This window comes from Stegodyphus dumicola, chromosome 1, assembly GCF_044657685.1.
Source record: "Stegodyphus dumicola isolate Sdum_Otavi_A_Nest chromosome 1, ASM4465768v1".
Taxonomy (NCBI): domain Eukaryota; kingdom Metazoa; phylum Arthropoda; class Arachnida; order Araneae; family Eresidae; genus Stegodyphus; species Stegodyphus dumicola.
The window spans coordinates 213,134,934-213,147,892 of record NC_140768.1 but is presented as its reverse complement, the minus strand read 5'-3'; positions in this window follow the sequence as shown (position 1 = coordinate 213,147,892).

Below are 12,959 nucleotides of genomic sequence, written 5' to 3'. Positions count from 1 at the left end.
CAAAAATAGCGCTTAGTAATTAATTTTGTTGAAGTTGAAATACCAGCATGAGATAGACAGTGAATCTTCTGAAATATTTTAGAGCGAAAAGATTCAGGTATGAACGGTCGAGGTATACCTGTCTCCATATTACAGTAAAGAGTAACATCTTCTAAAGGAAAGTAATGTTTCTCAAGTTTAAAAACTGGTGAAGATAAGGAATTTTGAATTTCAGAGTCCTGAATTTGTGCTTCGGATAACTTTTTGTAATCAATGTGTTGATTATCAGATACTGCATCTATTTCTACCCTAGATAAGGCATCAGCAACGATAATATCACGACCTCTGATGTATCGTATGTCAGTGGAAAATTGGCCAATAAAATCAAGATAACGAAGTTGTCGTGGAGAACACTTTTCGGGCTTCTGCTTAAAAGCATATATTAAGGGCTTTTGGTCAGTGTAGATTGTAAAGACCCTGTCTTCAAGCATGTGCCGAAACTTCCTAATAGACAAATAAATTGCCAATAGTTCTGTATCATAAGTTGACCATTTCCTTTGACTTTTGCTGAGTTTAACGGATAGAAACGCAATGGGTTCCCAAACTGAATTATGCAGTTGCATTAATGAGCTACCAACCGCAACGTCCGATGCACCAGTACAAAGTTTCAAAGTCTCACCAGGAATTGGGTGTTTGAGAATGGTTGCCTCAGCAATTGCCTTTTTTGCATTTTCGAATGCTTTCTCGGCTTCGTCGTCCCATTCGAGAGGATATTCTTTTGATTTGCTTGGTTGTGAAGGTTTCCTTTTATTAATGCGGCCTTCCAGTAACCTATTCAAGGGAGCTAAAACATGTGAAGCTCTTGGGACAAAACGTCTGTAAAAATTAAATATGTCAAGAAATTTCGTTAACTGAGTTAATGTGTTTGGTTTAGGAAATTTTTGAATAGCTTCTACCCTCTCGAGTAAAGGTTTTAAACCCTGTTCAGAAACGGTCTCATTGAGATAAGAAAGCTTTGACAATTTGAAGGAGAGTTAGACAGTAATTTATCATAAATACAATTTATAGTAATTGTTTTAACAGAATATAAATGTGTGTTAATTACACTGCAATTAATTTTTAAATGTGTTTTTAAATCAACAAGTTTTTTGTTCCTTAAATCAGGTAATAAATCAAAATAATGCAAGAAATTAGATCCAATAACATTTGTTGATACTTTACACACATAAAAAGTAAAATTAAAGTTACAACGAAGTCCAAGGTCAATACTTAACGCTTTTTGTCCATAGCCTGAAATAGGGGTACCATTTGCTGCAGAAAATGTCATAATAGGTGTTTGACGTGCTTCCTGTCTGGTTGTTGAAAGAAGACTGACGTCTGAGCCAGTGTCGCGCAAAAATATTCTATTCGATTTCCTGTCTCTAATAAAAAGACAACGAGACTCAGAGGGTAAAGCGTATGTCGCCACTACACTTTCCCTGGTACATTTCCCTGGAATGTACATGGTAGAACACACTTTTAGCTTTATCGCTAAATTTATGATCATACCAACAATAGGAACAGTTCGAAGCAGCTTTAGCTGAAGGGCTTCGCTTCCTGTTATAGGGATTTTTGGAAGTACTGCGTGATTGTCGTAGAGACAAAACCTCGCTATGCAATTTGCACACTTCCTCAACAGGGAATCCAATTTGAAATTCTCAGAGACATTGAGAGGTACACGAGAAGAAACTTCCCTTACCTGAGCAGGTGTAACTTCCAATATTCTATCCGCGATACTGGCAGCTTTCGCTGAATCGAGCGGCTCAACCGACGCTAGAATAGACTGAACATTTGGCGGCATCTGGCGCATGAATAATTCCAGTAACAAAGAGTCAAGCACATTGTAATTTTCAGCCCGCCTAGTCATTACTCGTAGAAGTTCTGATGGCTTTCTATCTCCAAGTTGCTCGCCGGTGAGTAATTTCCGTATTTCACTCGTACTGCTGTAAGGATCTTAAGTTTTACTAACGTTTATTTTATTTTAAATCTTTACTATCACTTCTTATTTTCTACTTCCGGTCAGAATTATAAGCGTTAAGGTTTTTATGCAAAGTTTGTCTGGCGAACGCCAAGTATTTAAGTTGTGGCTTTTTGCCAAGCGAGAGGGAGGAAGCAGTGAGTTCGAAGCAGGCCGCTTACCTTAGAAGTTACGCAGTTACTTGTTGCCTTCCAGGCCAGAGGTTTTAATCCTCTTGATAACTTTTAAACGTATTGTAGTGTTCTCAGTTATCTGTACTACATACGCCTTCCTGTTAATATAAGGCCAATCTTCCACGTTTATTATTCTAAAGTTATTTTAGAGTTTAGTTTTATTTTTATACTTTTACGTTAGACCCCAAGTAGCGGGTCAGTGTATTCCGAAATACGGAAGTTATTGTATATAAAGAAAAATAAAGGGTTTTGTATACCCTTCGTCTGTATCCTGTCTACTTACCACAATTAGTGAACATAGCATTAGTAAGCTCTCTGTTCCGAGTCAGGTCCTTGTATGTTCCCGAAGAAGGTAAGAAGGAACAATTGACCCTGATAGTGGCGCCCAACGAAGAAGAATAACCATGGCCGAGTTTCAAGAAGAACCTGTGCTGCCTGCAGAAACGGCTCAGAATCCAGAAATGCCAGCTGCCGCCCTGGAAGGATTTGGTTACATCGTCCAAACCATGCGCGCTTCGATGAAACCAGAAGCAACGTTTAATGGAAACTCACCGGTAACCAGTTTTTTGGAAAAATTGGATGACCACTTCATGCTCTACCCCGTGCACGAGTTTCAAAAAGTTACCTTAGCTACCAGCGCTTTGAGGGGCCAAGCGCTTAACTGGTTCAAATGTGTAGGCAGAAGTCTCTTGGGTCAAGCAGGAAGTCCCACCTATACTTACGAAAATTTCAAGACTGCCCTACTAAAAGCCTTCCCTGTTGTAAGGGATCGTGCGAAATTAGAAACGGAACTTTTCAGTATATATCAACAAAGAATCGAAAACCTCTCAAGCTTTATTTTAAGAAAAATTCACGTTTTCAAGCTCTTGTATGGAAACCGTCCGGATCCTGAAATAATTCAAGTGATTTTGCCGAGGTTACTACCCCAAGCGCAAGACTTTATTGAATTGAGAAATCCGACTACACTGGAAAAGTTATTTGAGATAGCAATCCAGTTTGAAAGTAGAAGAACGGCGGACGTCGAAAGAAGACGCCAATATCAACAGCGAAACCAATTTGGTACGCCAAGACTACAGCAAACTCAAGCACATGGCTACGGAGAAAAAGCGAATCAGTGGGCAAGGAAACCCGAGCATTCAAAAACAGCCGGCGAACGTCGACAGTTCAATAGCAACCCAGGAAAAAAGTCTCAAGGCCAGTGGAAAAAGAAGGAAAGCACGGAAAGGAAAAATAATTTAAACTAAAACGGATTTCTGCTGACGAGAGGGTGCGGAAATCCGAAGGCCACGAAAACCCCTCTTCCTACAAGTTAAATACAGTAATGGTGAAAAATTTGACTCTTCCGAAGATTGAAATCTGGGTGAATAATATCCCAGCCACCGCACTCCTGGATACCAGCGCGCAGTGTTCCTGTGTGGCAGAAAATTTTTTTAGGAAGTATTTTCGGAAATACCGCATATATAATGCGTATAATACGACAGTGTTAGCGGCGCAAGGAGAAAAATGTAAGTGCGTAGGTAAAGTACCTTTGTATATCCGTATCAAGGACGAACAAGTAAAGGTGATGTTTTATAGTAAAGAATCTGCAAGCACATTTAATTTTAGGAATAGATTTTCTTTCAGAAGCACAAGCTACGCTGGATTTTAATGAAGCGTCCCTTAAGCTGACAATGAAACCAGTTCGTACAGAAAACGCTGAACCGCCGATGTTAAAACTTGACCACCTCCCTAATGACGAGCAAGGAAGAATCCGACAAGTGGTAAGTGAATTTGCTTCGTTATTTAGTGATATTCCAGGATTTACTCAGGTTACTAACCATAGTATTGACACCGGAGATGCAATGCCAGTTCGTCAAAAACGATACCGGTATGATAAGAATAAGGAAAAAATTATAGAATGGCATATTACCGATATGCTACGTAAAAAGATCATAACGCCCATCTCAAGTAGTTATGCTAGCCCGGTGGTTTTATGTAAGAAAAATAATGACTATCCTTTGACGCATCCAAAAAGATGGAGATTCGCTATTGATTACCGTAAATTAAACTCCATAACTAAATATCCGGTATATCCGTTACCGATCATAGAAGAAATTTTAAGGAACATAAAATCAACCAAATTTTGACGACTTTAGACTTAACGACTGGTTATTTTCAAATAGGGGTTAGGCCTGAGGACGTGCCTAACACTGCTTTTATAACCAAGTCTGGCACTTATGCATTTTTGCGTATGCCGTTTGGCCTTTCAGGGGCCCCGGCAACATTTCAGCGATGCATGGACATTGTGTTAAGACCTGTTCTTGGAAAGTCCTCATTTATCTATTTAGACGATATCATTATTACTAGTGATAATCTCGACCAACATGTACAGGATTTAAGACATGTGTTTTCTTTATTAAATGAGGCCGGTCTAAAAGTTAATGTCGAAAAGTGCAAATTTGCAGCCCCTGAATTAAAATATTTAGGTTACAAAATATCTCAAAAAGGGATCGAGACAGATGAATCAAAAATAATCGCTGTACAAAAGTATCCGACTCCAAACACGGCAAAGAAGCTCTCTTCTTTTCTAGGACTTTGGTCATATTATAGGTCCTTTATAAAAGATTTTGCAGTTATCGCTGAGCCATTGTTAAAATTAAAAAGGAAAAAGGCAAGATTCTCGTGGACGGCCGAAGCCAATAGTGCTTTCGAAAAATTAAAACAAGCATTAACGCAAGCCCCTGTGTTGAAATTTCCTGAAAAGGATGAGAATTTAGAAATTTCAGCGGATGCTTCGGATTATGCGGTAGGAGCGGTACTTTCGCAAAATAAGCAGCCCGTGGCATTTTTTAGCCGAACTTTAAATCAAACACAAAGAAACTATTCCGCGACCGAGAGAGAGGCACTTGCAGTTCTGTTAGCAGTGCAAAAGTTCCGAGTCTATTTTGGAAAGGCGCTGATAACAGTGTACTCTGATCATGCGGCGGTAACTAGATTGTACTCAGGGAAAAACTTATCCCCAAGGTTAATAAGATGGGCACTCAAGCTGCAAGAATATAATCTGGTAATCAAGCATACCCCCGGTAAGGAAAATATCGTAGCAGATGCCCTATCAAGAATTAAAATAGACGAACAAGGAAATACGGTAAAGGTGGCAATGCTTACAGCAGGTACAATAAATTCCCGAGAAATTGTAATAACCGAACTGGGTAAGGATCCTGAGTTTGGAAGCATTTATGAGTATTTGAAGGATCCTGAAAATTTTAGCCACCAAGATATTGTGGCGATAAGAAATAGGGCGGCCCATTAAGAACTAATAGATGGTATATTATTTTATACAAAAACTACGAATTCCAACAACGTATTTCGACCTGTTATCCCAGCTAGTCTTAGATTAAATATCCTGCAGGAGCTCCATGACAGCCCTTTAGCTTCTCATGCTGGTATTCGAAAAACTATCCAACGCGTACGCGAGGCAGTCTACTTTCCTGAACTGCAAAAGTTAACAAGGGCGTATGTCCAGTTCCGCACAACATGTCAGGCAGTTAATTATATTAATTTCCTCCCGGCCGGGTTTCTAAATAGTATTAAATCCGAATTTCCAAATGAAATAATTGGCATCGATTTATTGGGCCCTTTCCCAAAAAGTCAGTTAAATAAAAGTCGCTATCTCCTTGTTATGGTTGATCATTTTAGTAAATGGACCGAAATTGTTCCCTTAAAACGAGCCTCCGCGAAATTAGTTACTGATTCTATTTTAAATAAATATATTTTAAAATACGGGGCGCCCCTAAAAGTTATATCGGATAATGTCCTCAATTTGTAAGTAATATATTTGAAGACATGTGCCAAAAACTGGGCATACGTCATTTAAAAATGGTCCCGTATCGGCCGCAATCAAATATAGCGGAACGGGTCAATAGAAATATAGTGAAAATTATCCGTAGTTATGTTAAAAATTTTCATAAAAGCTGAGATAACTATGTCAATGAATTTGCTTTTGCCCTTAGGACCGCAAAACATGATACAACGGGCAAAACTCCTGCTGAGTTATTTTTAGGCAGAAAGATTATAACCTCGTTAGATAAATTATTTTATGTGCAACAAAGAGCCCCAGAATTTAAAATGGGTGATATAGAAAAACTAATTAAGGAAGCAAAGAAGAATACTGAAGTAGCACAGAGAAAACAAAAATTACATTATGACTTGAAACGACGAGGAGTAACTTATAAAGTAGGGGAGGAAGTTTTAAAAATTAAGCATTCACTTTCTTCAGCACCAGAAGATAAAACTGCCAAATTTTTTCCACGATTTGAAGGACCATATGTTATAGAAAAAATAACTCACGCTGTAGTAGTGTTAAAAGCCAGGAATGGTGAAACCTGTTCCGCAAACATTGATCAAATCAAACCCTACTATGATCGTAATAAAATGAAAATTTTTAAAGATCTTTTGCAGGATCCGGCACGGCAGACACCGCAGGCACAAGCTCCAGAGGTGGGAAAAAGACAAGTACAAGGGCAAGCCAATAAGAGGCAGGAGCAAGTGAAAAGAAAATTGCCCCGCGGAAAAATTGAAGGTAGCAAGAAAAAGAAGCCGTTCCACCGTCCAGAAAAGAGAGTTCACGAACACCCCCAGAATGAAGAAGGGAGAAGGACGACGTATGTGAAGAGAACCAGGAGAAATGACGGCAACTATAACCCGGCTCTAAAACGGAAGATCGACTCATCCGACAGGACTCTCCGCAGTAAATGTAGCCGAACTGCGGACGGGCCATCAGCGGCGGAGGAAAAGTTACAAGGAAAATTTGAACGGCCAACAAGGAGGTCCAAGCAGGAACACGACAGAAGTTTCCCGGTTCCGCCAAGACCAGCTGCCATCAAACGGCCAAGACCACAAGCAGAGGAGAAAAAGAAGGTATTCAAGGGTGGCCGAACTGGTGAAAAAAGGAAGCTTCCAGAGGAAAGCACTGAAGGGCGAGCCCGTACAAGAAGGAGGATAAATCAAACTACTATCTGAAATACCTTTAAAGACTGGGCCCAGAAAAGAATGTCCGAATATCACAAAGATAAGTAAAATTTTATGTTACTTTGCAAACTTAAGTTAATCTTTCATTCTTACTACAAGTGGCAGATTTCAAGAAGTTTTACCTCATGCAAGGTCTACCTTTATCGCCAAAAGGGCGAGAAATGAGTTGTTACCGATTTTCGTATTATGTTTTTAAATTACTCGCGCGTAAAACTAAAGTTGATGTATAATAGCGTTGTGTAAAGACTTAAATATTGTAAAATTTATTGTATAAATTTTATTTAAAACATTCTAGCAGGAAAGAAGTTTAGTCTGAAAGACTTTTTGAAACGTATTATTTCAATGTAGAAAGAATAGAAGTTAACAATGTACTACTAATTTATGTTTTCAAATGTGTAAAATTAACGGCATGTTGATATGTTCTTATATACAATGTGAACTGTTATTTTAAATGTTAAGAAATACCGTGATATGGTAAAAGTGAATGTTAAAATTTTTTTTATTCGTGTGACTGTAAAAAGACTAAAGCATGGCGAATATGTGTTAAAGGTTGAATGATGTAGTTAGGCTCTCTGACGCTACACTTTAGAGTTAGACACTTTCAGAATAGTACCTCAGGGTTTAGAGTTGAAATTAGGGTGTGTTAAGAGGTCTTGTTATGTTGAATTTTAACACGTTAGTGTTTTGATTGTAGGAGGAAGTGTGGAACACGTAGACAGAAACACATTCGTGTTTGGTGTTCTTTTACAACACATGTCAGAGAGCACGGGGAGAGATAATTAAAATAGTCATGAATGAAATAAGAATGTTAAGAGAAGTATAATTGTATATGTTACTTGCCATTTCATTGTGTAACATTTCATTAAACTAGTTTTCCTTCCAGATCTCTGGAAGGAACCAGAATTGAATAAAAGCTCCTGTTTAGATGCAGTACAGATGAAAAAAATTGTTGTATATCCTGGGAGCTGCTATTGTAAAAAAAAAAAAACAAAAAAAAAAAAAAAAAAAAAACAAATTTCTTTCTTTTAAATTTCTAGTTTCTAGCGAAAAATATTTGTAAAAGATTGGCCTCGCGTTAGATCCTAGAGCTAAAAGTTTTCAACAAGGTCGTTTTAGACCTCAGTTTCAAACTAATTAACTCTGGCGGGAAGTATGTAAGGATCTTAAGTTTTACTAACGTGTATTTTATTTTAAATCTTTACTATCACTTCTTATTTTCTACTTCCGGCCAGAATTATAAGCGTTAAGGTTTTTATGCAAAGTTTGTCTGGCGAACGCCAAGTATTTAAGTTGTGGCTTTTTGCCAAGCGAGAGGGAGGAAGCAGTGAGTTCGAAGCAGGCCGCTTACCTTAGAAGTTACGCAGTTGCTTGTTGCCTTCCAGGCCAGAGGTTTTAATCCTCTTGATAACTTATAAACGTATTGTAGTGTTCTCAGTTATCTGTACTACATACGCCTTCCTGTTAATATAAGGCCAATCTTCCACGTTTATTATTCTAAAGTTAAATTAGAGTTTAGTTTTATTTTTATGCTTTTACGTTAGACTCCCAAGTAGCGGGTCAGTGTATTCCGAAATACGGAAGTTATTGTATATAAAGAAAAATAAAGGGTTTTGTATACCCTTCGTCTGTATCCTGTCTACTTACCGCAATTAGTGAACATAGCTTTAGTAAGCTCTCTGTTCCGAGTCAGGTCCTTGTATGTTCCCGAAGAAGTTAAGAAGGAACAATTGACCCTGATACTGCTTTCACCACAGCGTTCCGTAATAGCAGCTTTGAGGTCTTCGTAAGAAGCATCTGTACATTCCCGGAGAATGATATCTCTAACCAACGCATCAATTTCCAACGGCGAATGAGCGACGCAGTAATTAAATTTTGTCTTCGAATCCGTAATAGTCTTGGGTACGGCTAAAGCAAACGTTGCTTCACACATAGCAAACCACAATGCCGGGTCAATCGGATTGTAAATTGGAATCTTGACGGTTGTTGTTTCCTCCATGTCAGCGGCTGAAGGGAAAACACAAAAGTTCTGGAACCAAGCTCTTGAACGAACAACCAGTATAAGCTTCATGCGAGTAGCCGGATCGCCATTTTATGGTCGTAGACACCGGGTCACCATTTTATGGTGGCGTGGTGGTTATGTGCTTGGTGTATATCCTTGAATTGACATGACTCCATTTTCTTAAACATAACCTTTATTCACACACACACTTTAAACACATCTGAAATGACAGAACGAAATAACAAAATCTACTAAACCAAAATACAAACATAGTAAGAATAATTCCACAATTATTGCATGCAGGTTAACTAAAGTCACGAAACTCTTAACCAGAGCAACATAATTCGATCATTTTTAACGCAAAAAAGGCACAATTTACAGACATATAAGATTAAAGAACCTGAGCTCACTGAGCCGAGTAACAGAGTGGATATATATATATATATATATATGTTTATATACTTTTGGAGCGGCCGATTGCAACCAAAATGGGATATGTACATTTACATATCGTAAAAGCCCTCTATGCAAAATTTCAACGTTGAGAGGTTACTAGTTTTTAAGTAACGGGAGATACGTACGTACAGACGCTACGAAAAAAATCCTTTCTGAATCCATTTTAAATCAGTTTTATAATTCGTTTGGAGAAAAAGAGTCTTTTATTCTGTCATTACGTACAAATGTCATGCAAAACATAGTTAAATTGTATTCTATAGTGGTCAAAATGAATATTTTCGTTGAAATATTAAACCTGGAATTTTTCATGATTACAATACTTCTTTTACTTCGTACAAGGAATAAAAATCCAAGAGAATTAAAATTAGTATTTATTTATTTTTCATATTTTGCATTTTTATTGACATTTTTAATCAATGTTACTTTTGTCCACTATAGCCTCTTATTTGTTTTTACTATTAATATTATCATAATTTATTTTTAAAATTATACTCTGAAAAATAAAGGCTTTGAAATTTCGCAAATTGTTATGTTTCTTGTGAGACAGATCCGATTGGATGCAAATCACGTCATCTGCTTTGACTGTTCTGATTGGTTTATTAACTTAGGCCAACTTAGAAACAGAATCGCTTTAGGTAGACGAAATGCTAGAAACCGAATCGGGCTATGTAGATGACATGCTTTCAAACGACATCTCTGTAAGGGAAATTTTATTGTGTCGCTGAGCAAATTTCTCTACTCGTATAGAAGAGACAGGTTTCTAATACAGTGGAGCACCATTTATATTCTCGTTTATACGTCTTTTATATTTACACGTCGCTTCATCTTGATCAAGATTCAGTCTTATTTATTTTAATAGGTAAAATAGTTCATTGATACATAGCATAACTTCAATTATACGTTTCTTTTGCTTGACATAGGGATAGGAGAAAGAAACAAAGGCAAAACAGTTACTGTTTTTTCCTCAGAGCAGGGTGCTGTGTTAAGTAAATTAAGTAGGGCAGAAGTAACTGATGCAGAATGTCACCAAAGCGAAATGCGCTCTCATTAAAATATAATATTCATATCTCAAAAGAATTTGATGAAGATACTGGTTTGAGAAGAGTTGACAAAGGAACTGGATATTCCTGTGATAACCTTAAAAACTTTTTTTTTTTTTTTTTAATGATAGACAGTAAGTTGAAAAAAGAGCAGAAAGCTGTGGAGTCAACTTCAAAAAAAGGTCTTGTTCAAGATGGTTTGGTTTGGTTTGGCTTATGAATTACAGCCAAGCTTCGAGGGTTATTTGCTTAAGGGAAGAGATGCCTTCGTGGAGAACTTTCTAAAGGAAACTGGCTAGTATACACATTACACATTGGAAAAACCAAGAATAAGCCCATGCAGCCAGCCCGTTGTTCGCGGGATTCAAACCTCGTGTTAGCGATTTTACCGCTAGGCCGCTGGTGGGTCGGTAAAAGTGGCCACTTTATTGTGGAAGCACTAGGTGAACCACTTGTTTCTTCCTGTGAAGGGACGAACAGTTACAACCATGCCTTCTCCGGGATTTGAAAACTCGGTCCCCTCGGTATCGCATACATAAACTGTGATAAACAATACATAAACTGTGATGCTAATGTAATGACGCCAGACAACTGAAGAACTAGTTGAAAGAAAAAATTTTATCAGAACATTTAAGTAGAGGGAATGAAGAAAATGAAGAAATAATCCCCCCCTTTTTTTAAATGCTATCTACTGCATTGACGCCCTCAGAAATTTCTTTGTATGTAATAATACTAAAAAGAAAACATTTCAAGAACTTAATTCGATTCATAGCGCCTTGCTTAAGATTCAGAATCGAAAGTCCAGTTAGACGACGATTAAAGACGTTTTCTTTTATTAAGTTTATAATTTGCTTTAAAATGTTCTGGAAAAAAATTTACTTACTGAAGATGATAATTCAAATAAAATTATTACTTTTTTTTAATTTTACATAAAGAAATTTATATTCTTACGATTTAAAAATAAAGTATTAAATGTAAAAAATTTGTATGAATTGTTTAAAATATTAATATAAATTAAATATTTATTTAAAATATTAGTTTTAAATTTGTTTGAACATAGTTGATGTTTTAACAAATTGAAAGGTACAATAATAAAATTGTGTAATATCAGTAGTTGGTTAGTAGTAACAAAATGCAGCGAATATATGTATGTTTCACATCTTTAATTAAAATTTCATTTATACGTCGTTTGTGAATGCTCCCTCGAAAGACGTATAAGCGATGTCCTACAGCATATATATTGAGCCTGCACAGTACTTGCAAGATCTGTTAACCGAAAAAACTCTTTGTATTTTTGACATAACTGTCCAACAGCTTGAAACAAATCTGCATTTCTAAAAATTCCGCAGATTTCCAGAATGAATGCTACATTAGGCCTGGAAACAATCATGTGTAGGTATGATTCTCTTAGTGAAACCAAAATTTCATTTTCTATCTATCAGTGTTTTCCGTTTCTCTCATTTCTAGAACATATTCTAGCAATGTATTAATGACTGATATGGTTAACAACATCGTTAAGTTCGGTTTCTAATACCGGTGAAGGCAGGAATGTTCTCTAAATGTAAAGTCCTTGCGGCAAGGGACACTTATAATACCGATCAGTCGAAATACCTTTCAAGAGGCTGATGGTAAAGGAAAGGTAGAAGATCATGGATCCCACATCAGGATTTTTTTTCTACCAAAACTGAAACGGAGCTAAATAAACTCGAATTGTATCTATAAAGTATCTTAAACCTTGACCAAAGGCAGAAGCAAATCCTTGTATCTTGACTATGATTAACTCGTAGTGTTGATTTAGATTGCTCTCAGATTACAAGGGTTAGTCACAAGAACATGGAACATGTATGTTTGAAGTCTTAGGAAACTGAGCATGGTAGATCAACCACATTCTTGGACAATAATGCTTCGACAACGTTTGATTAAACTACCCGGGAGGATTTTATAACAAATTTTTCTTACGAGCATCAAAGAAGTCTACCATTAGTAGTTTACCAATATTGAATGATGTGAAGCAAATCTTAATACTCATTTGTCTACTATCTTGTTCATCCTTCTTTAAGATTTCTCCTAAGTTTTCAGTTGTCACAATCATTAATAGATGAAGGGTTATATCATTAATATATGTATAATGCCCTCGTCATCAGTATTGTCTTTGCTCCGTCTTGCCTTGTTTAACTCTGATACGTGTATTGTTATGCCATTCTGATTGTTTCACTTAAGCGGCTCGGTTGCAGATTTGCACTCGACTTAGCGTCCCTGGTTTTCTGTTGTTATGCGTCTTACATGCG